The following is a 14,213-nucleotide window of genomic DNA, read 5'->3' on the forward strand; positions in this document are numbered from 1 at the left end:
GGTGATAACTGCGTGAGAATGTTTCATCAGAAATTGTCGTGGGTGGGCAATATCTAAACCTCCAACAGCCGCCATGCATACCGACGATAACTGTGCAAAACCTATAAATATGCGTAGATTGACTGTGAGGTGTAAGTATGTGTACTGGGAATTAAAACGTTTTTAAGTTAGTGTTGAAATAAATCTTTACTGAGTTGTAATAAATGTTTTTTGGTTCAATATGAGTAGTTTACATGCGTTCCTCTATATTTAAGACATAAATCCAACAAGAATGGCTCTTTCCTTCACACATGATGATGTGATACTTCATTTAACATCATCTTGTGCTGATCCAAACTGCTGTTTTTGATTGTCACCAAAGTCTTGGAACTAAAATGTGACTTTAAAGTTTTTTAAAAGTTTGTTGCAGTAGGTTTAACATTTTTACTTGTATGCTACAAACTGTAAACCTAGTATGCTCAATTTTTTTAGCTTATTTAATGTAACCTTTTCAGTCTGCAACCAACATGTGTAGAATAAATTTTTGGTAAAATGTTTCGAATTCTCAAACTTAACTAAACTCCAAAACCTCAAAGAAATACATGTACATAAATGCATTTAAGACCTCACACCCAAATGAGATGCCTATTTATGTACTATTTTAGTCAGAATCATGACATATTGTTTTATTTCCATTTCATTTCCATTCAATATGCAATTTCCTGCAAAAAAACATGCCTACACAACACTCCAACACTTAAATTCTTTCTTGCAAAACAGGAATGAAGGCAACGATTACAAATGCACTATATAGGCAAGTTCATACAGATATCCTGCATTTATTGTCAGATGCATCACTATTATTGGTGATCCCATTATAACAGATGGTGCATTCACCAGATAAAAAACCCTCAAAGTTGTTAATTAAGTTTAAAATGTGCAGCATATCATGTTACAGGCTATGTTTCAGAGATGATTACAAGACATACTTAGTCCTAGTAAAAGAGTATAGCCTACACAAAAAATATTTAATGTAATTCCAATTCCTTCATAGTGTATTTGTTGTAGAAAAGGGCTGTATTGTAATCTTGCAGTGTCATGAAGCTTGAGGGTGTGGGAAGAGACTAAAACATTTCCAGTGGACTTTACCTAAGACAATTAATGTTGCTTATTGGAGAAACATAAACCCGATTGTGTCTGAAATGTTAGAAACAACTTCATGAGAATTTTTAAATTTTATAATAACACCAATTTTATAATAGATAATAAACACCCAAATCAAATGCACTCAATCAAGAAAAAAAGTCAAATACTGTTAAAAATATTTTGAGCAAAATAGTTGAAATATTGTATTATTATTTTGTGTTTTTAATTAAAACGTTCAAGCCACTTCCTCAAAATTTCCTGGAGTTTGATGACAGTCAAAAACAGCAGTTTGGATAAGCAAGGTAATGTCACACAAAGTATCACATCACCTTGTGTGAAAAAATAGCCATCTTGTTGGATTTAAGTCCTAAATACTTAAAAAAGCACGGAAATTACTTATATTGCACAAAAAACATTGATTACCACTCAGTAAAGATTTATTTCAACACTAACTTAAAAACGTTTTAATTTCCAGTACACATACATACACCTCACAGTCAATCTACGCATATTTATTGGTTATTACACACTGGAAGACATGCGTCCTATTAAACTACTGATCACATCTGAAAAAATCGCTATAAAAATGCCTAAAACAAAATTTATCGTCATTTTTCCTCTCTCTCCCCATTGCCCGCAATGCATTTTTGGGGCTTCCTTTTGCAGCCGCCATTACGCTTCAATTTGCTTCAACCGTGACGGCCAGTAGCGCAATCCAGGGTTTATAGAGATCAGTGGAGATAACACATATAGCGCGTGTCAAAAATAAAAGTGCACGGGCAAAATGCTTTTGGAGTTTGATAAGGCCAGGTAGATGATGGGTAGAATTAAATTAAAACGCATGAAAATTTGAAACGGTTTAAAAACCGCAAACCGGTTCAGACCAGATAATTTGCCCAAACCGGAACAAAACCCAAACCCGAAAATATACATTTTTAAAAACCTGAACCGAACCCGAACCCTTAAAAACAAAACCAAGTGAACCCGAACCGAACCTGAACCCACATCACAAGCGGTTCGACTCCCTGGTTTAAAGCCTTTATTGAGGCCATTGCCAGAATTACATGTTACACAGCAGTGGTCAGTAAAGAGCAAGAAAAACGCGTTTTGCAGGGTAATCACCGACAGGCGCACCGACAGCGGCAAAAATTCAATTTCAAGCGAAGGAGAGGTTTTGTTGCTAGACAGCACGTGCCCGTAGTAAACGAACGTCTGTGCATAATAGAAGGTGTGATAAAGGCACGGTGTCACACACAGTTGGAAGTGATAACGTTACATTTCCTGGCATCTTTTGTTGTAAATGTTTAGGGAAGTCTTCAGACACGCAGTGTCTGATAATATGGTTTATTTTACAGTGCCTGCAGATACGCAATTGTGCAGTTGTATGTGGATAATTTAAAAATTAGTTTGTGACATAAAATTGCATTGTGCTTAGCTGTGTAGACAAGCTTAAGTGTATTTTATTGTTCTCGATTTTGTTTTGTTTTTACTTAGGTAAAAACTGTTAAAAAGTTTTCCACAAAAGGTAAGACATGACAAAATAAACACACACAAAATGTATTGTCTTGAATTTGGTTGACTTACTATTGTATTGAAGGATCTATGTTCATTTGCCAAAACTATCTGACAGACTAATATGGTTTAGTACAACTGTGTTATGCATATATACAGTTTAAATAAAAAAATCACCAATATGAATGCAGTCAAGTTGATTTATATTTTGCTATGTTTGCATTGTTGAAGCTAGATGCCAATTAGTGCCATGTTTGGCATTGAATTGTCTCATATATGGATTTTTACATTACATGTACTGTAGTCCATAATTTAGTAATTATGCTTGAAATATGCTCGGCTAAAGTGCTCCCAATTACTGACGTTTTAAACACAATTAATTACATGCTTATTATGCTTACTTGGCCTATGATATCATGTTTGATTGCATCTGTCTTTTAGCAGCAGTTGGAAATGTCAACAACAAAACAGGCCATGAGAGAGTTTTTACAGCAATGTACACAATCTGTGCTCATTATTTATGACTATGCTATTGTATGCTTTGGTGGTTTAATCTGATTATCATTTCATGTGCCAGCCTCAAGAGAATCATCTTTCAGCTGTCACAAGAAAATAATTGTATCCATTGTGGACAATAGAGAACTGAGTTTTGAGATCTCTGGTGGCCACTAAAGTTGTACTGGCAGCAGGCATTCAAACCACTTAGAACCATGTGACTCAGTGGCCACTTAAACTACATTCCAGTTATTTTCTAACCGTGTTTGAATAGCTACTTGAATTCGACTGGTCGGCTATCATTCATCGGGATTGCGAGCGCGGCAGGCAACACAGTGTATCGCTTTGTGTAAGACGTCGAGATTAATGGTTTGTTTTCGAAGTTGCAGTCTTGGCGCTAGCAATGGCAGTCGAGTTCGTTTCTCCGCAGCGCTGACAGGTCACAAGCGTTTGGAACTTGAAATTAACACATATGTTAGGAGGCTATGATATGGTATTGTGATGTGATGTGTTTGTTCATACCAGTTCCCCCATTGTGTTAATTTAAGTTAGTCAAAGGTGTTCGCTGGTTTTGGCGTCAAATTTACTCAAGTTTTTGCGTCAAAAATGGGCGTGTTTTTTTTCGATTATACAAAGGCAAACGCTCCGGAAAGGATAAATGAAGTTTGTATAAGATTTTAACTCGGTTGTATAACTAAGATTGTGTTAAACACCGTTTCCGCGTACAACCGAATGGTCAACAAACTTGCGTATCTTCGAAAGGTTTATGACCTGTCCTATACCATTAGCCTACTATAAGTTTGCATTACCGAAGTTGTGACAGCATTGTACAAACCTTTCTAGTCGCTTACAATTCCACTTACTAAATTTACTTTTCGTGTGACAGGAGCCTTGATGTATTGCTTAGCTGGCCATCCAACGATCCTTGCATTGGATGAACGAGATGTTTGCCATGAATTATTCAGCCAATGTCATTACGCTGCAGCGCGCCAGGGCTTCGTAAAGAGGTTTTCGTAGACAAATCGTCTGCCCTTGCAAAACGAAATGCAGGTTGGCGGGGCAGCGTTCGTCGATACCACTTCGACTTTATTGGTACAATTTAATTGAAATATTGCAAAGGAAGGGCGCCTTTTGTGTATCACTTTACCTTCCGCTTCTTAGATAGAATATTTATAGCCAGTTTCAAGAAAAAAATGCTGGTAATATAACTTTTAGTGTTTAGAACTTAGTGCCTTAATTACAAGCCTTTGAAAAAATACGTTGCCTGTTCCTATTCTCTAATAAACCCTTTCCCCATTTCTCTAAAGTAAATTTTGTTTAATGAAGTGCCAGTGGTTTATGGTACAAGGGAAAATGGTAAAAGGTTTCAATGTAGCAGTTTATCGACTCCGAAAAGCGAATCAATTTATGATTTTAAAGCGCATGTCTAGACCAAAGTTTTGCGAGGACTCCCTGGAGATCAGCATATAGAGGACGTTTTTAATTTCCGAACTGCCTTTACCACAGAAAACGTAAAACTGCAAAAATAATGATGAAATGTCACTATAAATTGAAACTTGATCTAATTTGGGTATTAGTATTGCAAAAGGTGCCTTCTTCTTATAGGTACAGAAAAGTTGACAGAAAAGGGCTACATGCAGCCTGCAGGCAGCACGAAAGTTTGCTAGAGGTTTTTAATGGATGGTGCCTTGTTTTCTCAGCTTGTCAGCTTGTGGAGCAGACAGTCATTGACGTCACTCTACCGGGTTTTGTGTTTGTTGAGTTTTTTATTGCCCCAATTTCTTTGGAGAACGCTCACTGTTCTGTCGCCGCTGGAACAGCTTGATATATCTAAACTGCCTACTAACGACGCCCGTATTGAATAGAACTGTGACACCATGTCCGGGTATAAAGTCATGTAAATGTGGGCGATGAATTCCCCCCTGTCTGATTTATTGCTGTTGTTTTTTTACTTTTATTAGTTGCTGCTGGTCGTGCGAGGTCGTGCCAGTATTAGAAAAGGATATCATTGGCGTATTAATCTCGTTTATTTCTGTTTTTACGTTGAAGGTCAGTAGCGTTCAGCCTTAAACAAATTTGTAGGTTGAACATGATCCTGTCATTTATGTTTTTGAAGTTTTTCGAACTTGGGCTTAACGCAAACTAGAAACCACAGTGTAGAAATAGTTTGTTTGACGTGATTCATTGTAGGAAGGTTGCGAACATCCATATGATTCAATGTGTCACACGAAACGAAATTGTCATTTTCATCAAATTTATACGGCTCGTTTACTTTGCAGCTGTGACAACCCCACCCAAACTGTGGCGGTCGTAATATTGCCCCTTTAGTCAATCCCGCGTACACGTCAAAGTGCTTGTTGTTTTCGATGTTGTAGGAGTGCTAGACCTCAAATTGCGGGGTTTTACATGACTTGTAATATCGTAAAACGCTTTGATGAAAATAACTTGGTTTTCCAGTGGACGATAGATTTTCAAACTGTTTTAACTGTACCACTTCTCACGAATACAGTATTTGTTTAAAATAAAATAAAAGCCATTTTGCCCAAAACGTAATCGTTTTCATTGTTTGACTTCCTAGGTTGAAAATCATGCTTTTGAAAGTTCCATTATTGCCATAAAAGCAATCTTTGATCACCAATATCTTCCGTGACAAACCGCGGTAATCACAAATGAAAATGGTGCAGTCGAAAAATGGTACTGTCCCTTGGGAATCGTCGGCATTTCCAGGTCATCGGGTTGCTAACTTCGGCTCGCTTCCTCGCTTCGATAGCCTGATTCAATTATGAATTCCATCACAGATAGGCCACTCTCGTTTGCCTTTGAAATTTGTTGGGTCCCGATAAAAGCGGCCATTATCGCCATCGTTTCTTGCAACTTGGTAACGTTGTTTTGTTAAGTGACAAGCAATACATTTTTTTCAGAACATGTTTTCAAAATCATTTTTCTTGCGATATTTGTTTGAAAATTTTGTCTTCGTAGATTGGATGAAAATGGTTTAGTGCTTAACTTACGCATTTAGTGTAAAATTCAATTGCTAAAACAACTTCTGAACGGTATTTAGGTATTTTTTTCAGATTTTCGTTGAACGTTTTTGGTTTTTTCGATGTACGTGTAAATTGCTTGTCGAACATAAACCTTGTTGTTCCATCTTGTTTTAACGACGAAAATTCCCTGGTAAAACCGCTTATTTATAGCACTTATGGCACTAGTTTATATCTTGCACCACACTGAACAACTCTAATAGGGGTTGAAGCAGTATTTTACTTCAATCGCCTGAACCGGCTTTTAAGTTTGATCAAGTGTTGGGACTTGTTCATTATTCACGACCTCGTAACCTTTCAGAGAAAGTTTGCTTTGCTCTTACAGGCGGGCGTTGTTTTCACGCGTCGTAGATTTATTGCGACCCTGGTGTGAGCCCACGCATTACTTTGACGCACGTTCGCACCCTTGGCGGAAAAGTAAATAATTCTCCAAACCAGGGTACATGCTGGTTTGACTTCTGGAAATTTTATTTTATGTGCGATTGTGACAACTGACAAATGTTCAAATTTATTTTTGGAAGGCAGTGCCCATGTGCCTAACTTATATAGAGGTTAATGACTTGGTCAAATATCGGGTTTTGGGAAACATATATAGTCTGAATATTTGAGTACTTTTGTTGAGTTCGTATTTTAAATATGGCTCATTAGCAATGAACGCTATTTCGAAGTGATGCTTTAGAAAGCAATGAAAGCTCATTTGGGAAGTTTTATATGAGCAGAAAATCGGCATAAACTATTGAAATTGAATGTTGTAAGTCACAAGTAGTTATTGGGATTTGCATTGGGATTGGGACTTGTGTTAAATACAATAACATACTGTATGTGCAGTAATAAAACCAAGATTTAGGTGCCGTCGTGATGCGCCAGGCGATTTTATACTTTTAAGATCAGATTCAAATGTGTCGTGTTTAACGAGGTATCTCAACAACTCGCCGTCAAATCATTTTCACAATGACGCGTAATTTCCTTGCTGGAACAACTTGGGCCTTCATTAATTCGTCAAGCCGCCAAAGAAGTTTGGACAACATACTCGTGGGAGTCGCTTCTGGCCTTGTCAATCCTTCGGCGTGATTTAAGACTTCAAACAGGCGATATGCCGTTCAAGTGTAGGCGATAACTTGCGCTCTAATCCGAGTGAAACCACTTAACGAACTGCGTTGCATGCGACTTGGTTTTCTGTAACCAGAGTGCATTGTTTACAATCCGGTTTTAGTTTCAATTCTTTGTCGCAGTTTTCGCTTTGAGGTGTGTGGTTTTGAGAGAAGGCGTTAGTGGGTCAAAAAGAGCAAGCTTTTCACTGTTTCAAGTCAGATCAAACACCTTTTTGTGAATAGCAAATAGCGAAGTTGCTAGCGCCGGCATTTTGAAAAACTGCTTGTATCGTGGTTTCGTCGACGCCCTGCGTTAATCGATCGATCCGTCGGCACAGCTTTTGTTTCTCGGATAACGCGACAGCTTTTCTAGTTCAGGACAACTTTCAAAAGCTCGAAAAAAGTTGGCGGGCCCAAAATAACGGCAAACCAATTGTTGCTGATCTGAGTGACAGAGGGTAAAGAGAGGCAGACACAGACAGCTACCGAGTATCGTCGAGGCATTTATTGTGTTGTTTCTTTTGCTAAGTAACAGCAAAATTTGAAAGCACAGAAAAGGACATTTATTGGAACTTTTTTATGTAGAAACAAATTTTGAGGTTTTTGAAATTTTTTGATGTAGAAATGTATTTTCCGCATAAACCACATTTCTCTCAGTGATGCATTTCAGAAAGGCGGATTTATGTCAGTTATTAATTATCAAGTATTGTGACTTTATATTTTCATACAAAAACTTTTTTCCAAGTTATTGGGTGGAAAAGCTAAACCTCTCTTTGATTTGTTTTTCCAGGAAATAGTGCAATTTTTTGTTTTCCGTATTCGTACTGTTAGCTGCAAACGGATTGGCGCCATATACCTCTGGAAAAGAACTTCAGTGACACCTGCCAACCACTGTGACACAAGTCGTAAAAGTTCCGGGGTCAGTGAAAACATGTCAAACTGGAAATTGGTCAATTAAGTGGTAAGTAAAGCTGTGGTAGTATAGTGAGGTGTTGGGTTTCAGTATTTTCATCGTGGTGTGTTTAGCCGTCGCTTAACCCGCCTAAGCACACAGAAGAACACTAAGGTTTCTTTCGGCGCGACAGGGGCAATTTGTTTGATTTGAATCAAAGGAGCTTCCGTTCGGACGCGACACTGTGACGTAATGACTTGTTTCGCGTAGCGATGACGTCATTACTACTACAGTTTGCAGTTTTTGCCAACCAAACATTACAATATTTGCACAATTTTACAGGAGATATTTTTAATTCAGTCAATGTACAGTTATATTCGGCCTTGCAGTAATATTGGGCCTCAATGTACAGTTATATTGAACTCAAGCCAATATTTAAAATAACGTTTGAGGTTTATCCCAAATATCTGCTATTCACCAATACAATCGCTCGTCTAGTTTGTATTAGCCTCCTTAACCCGCGTCGTTTATTCAAACGATGAGCCATCGGTCGTTTGGCGGTTTTCATAGAAATCTTCGACATTCGAGAGTCTAAACAAACTCCTCCACGCCTCGCCGATTTCGACTCAGACCCTTATCTCAGCTAAGTGCCGAACCAGTCCAAGCTGGATGACCGGATGTGTCACTAGTGTGGTTGGTTTTGGTAAGAGCTGTGTGTTGGTGGCATACGCGTGGGATGGCGACCCATGTTTGTTTTTGTCTTGTACCGGTTAGTCACGAAACATTAAGCAAACATCCAAAATAGTCACCAACAAAACATTTACATGTTCATGGGAATGCTAGAAAATTAAACAGTGTGACTTTCGTGTTCGGGATTTGACTTTATTTCAAACAGTACGAACTTAAAATTGCCAATTTGTTTGGAAATATTTTTCATTGGTTTACAACCGAAAAAATGAGGTTTCGTTATGCCATTTTTAATATCAGTTGTAAGGATTATGCATACAGCCTTACGTAATGTTTGGGCTTAGCAACTTACACATGTAAATGATTTATCCAACTTTCGTAAACGGCGAAAGAGTCACGTCGTTAGTGTGGGAAAATAAACACAATTGCAAACTCTAGTTACCACCAAATCCCTGGTAGATTATTAACAACTTCCTAGTAATAACTTGAATGTACATTTGCACATTTAAACGTGATTTCCCTGACTGTAAATCGTACATGTGGAGAATATATTTTAAACACGGACAAAGCTTTACATTGGCCCTAAAAATCATAAATCGAGGTATTCTTTTGTACAATTTATCAGGGCACCGTGAACTTTTTAGATCGTGCCTAAACCTGTAATGCCAACATAGATTTTTTTAGGATTGGTACAGTAAAAATGTTAAACAAAGATCATTTGAAAAAATGCTTTTCAACAGCTGGTGATGTTTTTGCTCTCGAATTTACATTACCCGAAAGTATATGATTCTGTCCAAAAATACCCCAGCTATTTCTTACAAACGTTCACAAACTACTCTTGTTGCATTCAACTAAAACGTATCAAAGAGCAATTAGCACTGGGCATTGAATCCTTGTCTGACCGTTGTTCATTTTTGGCTACAAATGTGCTGACACTCAAGCAATGTACAAGTGTTGATTCACGTCTCTGCGCCTTCACCTCCCTAATGCTACGTGGGCGCATCGATTTTAAGGGTTGACTCATCGACAGAAACTTTCCCAATGTCTCAGGACGAACTTGTTGTTAAGCATCCGCGCCCCTAGTGGCACACTGTAAAATTCCGAAACTTTTCGTCTAATTTGTTTCCAGTCGATAATTGTTTGCGCGATGTGCATCGCCCCCGTTAGCAATTTTTGCTTAAATTAGATTGCTTTGGCTTTGTTGCCAAATTGATGGTTTCAACATATCGCACGAGTATTTTGTGTGTTTTTTTGCACTTAAACTTTCTGAAAGTCGATTTCAAGTTAATTTGTTTGCTAAGTTGTTGAAAACGACAGGTTTGCTTTGGTATGCTGTTTCTCCACCAGCAATAACTCTGTTTTCAATTTGTTGCGGGTCCAATTATACAATGCCCTAAGCGGGACTGACTTGTTGGCAGCAATGGAATGCATTACATCACAGTATGACTACACGGTCCATAGGGAATGAGTTTAAAACTACTTTCGACCTTTCGGATACTTGTTGTTCTGTATTATTGCTCTCTCGCGACTTTTAACTGTAAGTTTTCATCGAATCAGCGAAAATGGCTGGCGGAGTGTTGCCAATTCCACATGGGAAAAATAATAACCGCGAAAATCGGTGCCAAGTAATTCATCTTAAATCATCCGTTCCCATGTGTGGAAAACATAATCTTTTCCCAAGATGATGTTACATCATACAAGTTAGTTGCAGCCAAACCGGACGGAAATTACAACTTTGCGGTCAACGAAAATCATTCAACACTTGTTGAAATGTTTAGTGTAATAATACAACATCGAAGATACGGTGCCGAAAACTTCTTTTAGTCTTCCTAATGCAACAAGGCAAACAATGAAATTGTTTCTTTGAACCTAACCGATGTATTTTTGAAAGGTTTAAGCGATACAATTTAGTACCACCAAAAACTTAAATGAGGCTATAAACATGTTCTTTTTACAAAATCTTGTTGCACTTTTTCACCTTTGTATAAATTAAAGCCAAAGGTTTTTCTGGTGAGAACGCAAGAATTTCCACGTATTCTTAAGAATAAGACACACAAAAAATCACCTTTCATCACTATTTTGTTGTTTACCATTAAAGAATGTTTAAAAACTGACGTGTTTATGATTCTAAACTGCGGTTGAATCCATCTTTAGGGTTTGACCATGCTGCCTTATTATGCCACGTTACGATACAATTTCCTTCCAACGAGGAATCAATTAACACAAGGCATTTAGCCGGACTTGAAAGCGCTACGACGTGTGCCCATCTCCGGCTAATCAGCGGCTCACTGACGTTCATCATTCGTCAGTATTAGTTGAAGTGTTTGCGCCTAACGAGGCTAATCTTATCTCCCCCGAAGGTGTTAGACACTAAGCAGACGCTGTTAACCGTATCAGGCTCGATTAACCTTGGTGATTGACGCTTTGACGGCCCGCCTTTTCCACACCTTGGAACTTTTCAAAGTCCCAAACTTTGCCTGTCATGTGAGGCGTGTTCTTTTGTTCGTGTGGTATAAACGCATATTTCCTTTATTTGATTGGCATTTTTTTGCATTTGAACATATTTGGTGCAATTAAGATGAACATAAATTCATAACTGAGATCAGCCCACCACAGGCTAGATTTTCCTACCCCCTGCCGTATGGGAATGCTTGGTGACATGCTGATTCGGTTTGACACCTTCAATGGGCTTGGCGTAGAATGATGTTTGGTACAATATCTAACCAACAACGGTTGCCACAGGATTAGAAACAAATTGCGATTAAACTAGTTGTGATTACTCACAAAACGTATTTGCAAAACTAATAAACTTAGACTTTTCGTAGCCCTATACAGGTTTACATAGAATAGACGGTGTATATAGCACATTAAAATGTTTGTGCAAAAAATACTTTCGCCAGAAGAATATAGGAGATTTACGCCTGACAGCAAAAATGTATGTCTTTTAAAGCATTTCTTAATTAGGCAGTGACATACAAATTACGACCCTTCCTGTCAATCATGTGGGTATTGTTATAGACCTGTATTAGTCGAGCGTAACGCTCTGCGCTACCTCAAGGTTTGTTTAGCAAATATGCAAATAAACAATCTCTTTGTTGGCGCTTTTCGCGAGGTTTTACCTTAAACCCTGTCCTCTCAACATTAATGTCCAATACCAGGTCCCTATAGAGTAGGACGTTATATAGGTCAGACACTGACATATACTTCGCACGCAATCATTGCTTTTCAGTGAAATGAAAGTAGTCGAATCACTGAATATTGTCTTGTCACATTCTGATTCACTTTAAATCCAGTACTATTGTTTCAAGTCCCTAGGTCGTTTACTGCACTTTAATGAGATTTCGACGCATTATCATGATACACTTTGGGGGAAATTTAACTTCAAATGAACCGTTTATAATTTCGCTTTTATCACGTCTGCCAACTAATCAGAAGCAATGATCTGATTCGTAAAGAATGTTTCCAAGTTATTAAGTTACCGATATACAGTCAAACTTCGATACTATGCCACCTTGATATTATGCCACCCTCGCTACTATACCACTTTTGATCGTCACCAACTAAATTCAATAGAAAATATATTTACTATGCCACCCCCTACCCTTGATACTATGACACATGAGAGGACAGCATTACTGTATTAACGGTCTGGTTGCGGATTAAAAGTTGGGCCTTCTGACAATTTTCGGTTTGAGCTCATGATAAAACAGAGAAAAAATGAAAAACAAATCGTTGAGTAAACAAACGTGGTCATGTTAAGAGGTTTCACGGCTTTGCAGCGAGTTATGTAAACGCTGTTCCGTGCTTGTGTCACGACAAAACTAACAGATCTTGTTTGTTCTATGCACGATCTATCCGTTTTTTGTAATAAATTATACTGCATACTGTACCTTATACTATATACTGTAATAAATTACAATCATACAACACAACGTGGCACTACAGTACATTGTCACGTCACAAGGCTATTTTTACAACCGACCCTCGGTATTATGCCACCCTCGATACTATGCCACTTTCTCTCGGTCCCAAAGGGTGGCATAGTATCAAAGTTTGACTGTATGCCAAAAAAATTGAGGTACTACCGATATGGCAAATGGTGAACCCATTGGTTTCACGTCAATTGCTGTTCTCATGAAAGACCTATATGGTAGATTTGTAAATTAAATGGTTTTGTAGCGGTCTACGACGCTGTACACGAACATTGAAAACTTTTTACTTGGATTGAATGTAGTTTTTTCGACTGTGTTGGTTTACCATCTCCACAGGCAACGTAACACGAAAAATTTTTTACTACTCTCAAAAACGTTGTTGGAATTCGCGCAATGTTGCTTTCCTCGATGTTGTTTTCAAATATTGGAACGCAACATGCCCGGAACATGCCAACACCGTGCCCAACCCCTTGTAAAATAGTTCAGGCTCGACTAGTCATTGCGAAAAATTTCACCGTTTTAACAACTGACTTGTCGATATTAAGGGTTCAGTTTTTGCGGAGAAATGACTGATCTTGTGAACAGTGTAATTTCTATGTCCCGCAATGGCAGTGTTTTGTATGTATCTTATCATAGCGGGCATCGAAGTTATGTGCTTGTTTAGTACAGATAGGGTGAAAGTGTTTTCGTTGCCATTGTGCGGCCTCTTTACTGGCGGTGTAGTTTCCCTGCTGCTCACAAAATGTAAAGCATTCCAGCATGATCAGAAGCGCGGGATGCTGTTTTGTAGCATATTTCAGATTCCTGTTTGAAACGAATTTTCAGTTTAGACAAGTAACCTATACTGTGCTGTTTTAGTACGTTCCGCTGTATATTTGATTAGCAATACTAAGCTACCTTGATTAACCTTCATCGGACAAGATAAGGTCAAACTCGACGGCCTCGTGAGAAAATTCGAAAATTCCACTTCTTTGGTATTTACCCAACCCGCGCCTGAAATAACCGTCACCCTTTGATGTCTCTGGGGCCTTCTTCAGCGCGGGGGCCAACACCCACTCTGTCGTCTCGGCCGCCACAAAAATACACGGTATATACGCGTGACGCGGTCGGTCGTTCGGTGGGTGGGTGTACCGCACGCATGTTTTGTTTGGCAGCAAATCGGGACCCCGTCGCTATTCATAACTCTTGTGATCATTGAGTCTGCGTTCGAGTGCCCAGTGCAATTTTTCGAGCCCACGCATATTTTTTAACCGTGGGAGATCGGTGAAAGTTATGGCAGAGATCGGATGTAAGCAATTTAGCTTGGATGAGCACTTGCTTTTTATGTAGACAGACCTTTAATTTTGACAGATAAAGATCATACTACGCACTTGGAAATAGGAAAGTGGGTAGTTTTCATAGTCTAGTATCTTCTAGTTTTGATATCCTCAGGCAGCTA

Source organism: Phallusia mammillata, chromosome 7 (genome assembly GCF_965637545.1).
Source record: "Phallusia mammillata chromosome 7, kaPhaMamm4.hap1.1, whole genome shotgun sequence".
Taxonomy (NCBI): Eukaryota; Metazoa; Chordata; class Ascidiacea; order Phlebobranchia; family Ascidiidae; genus Phallusia; species Phallusia mammillata.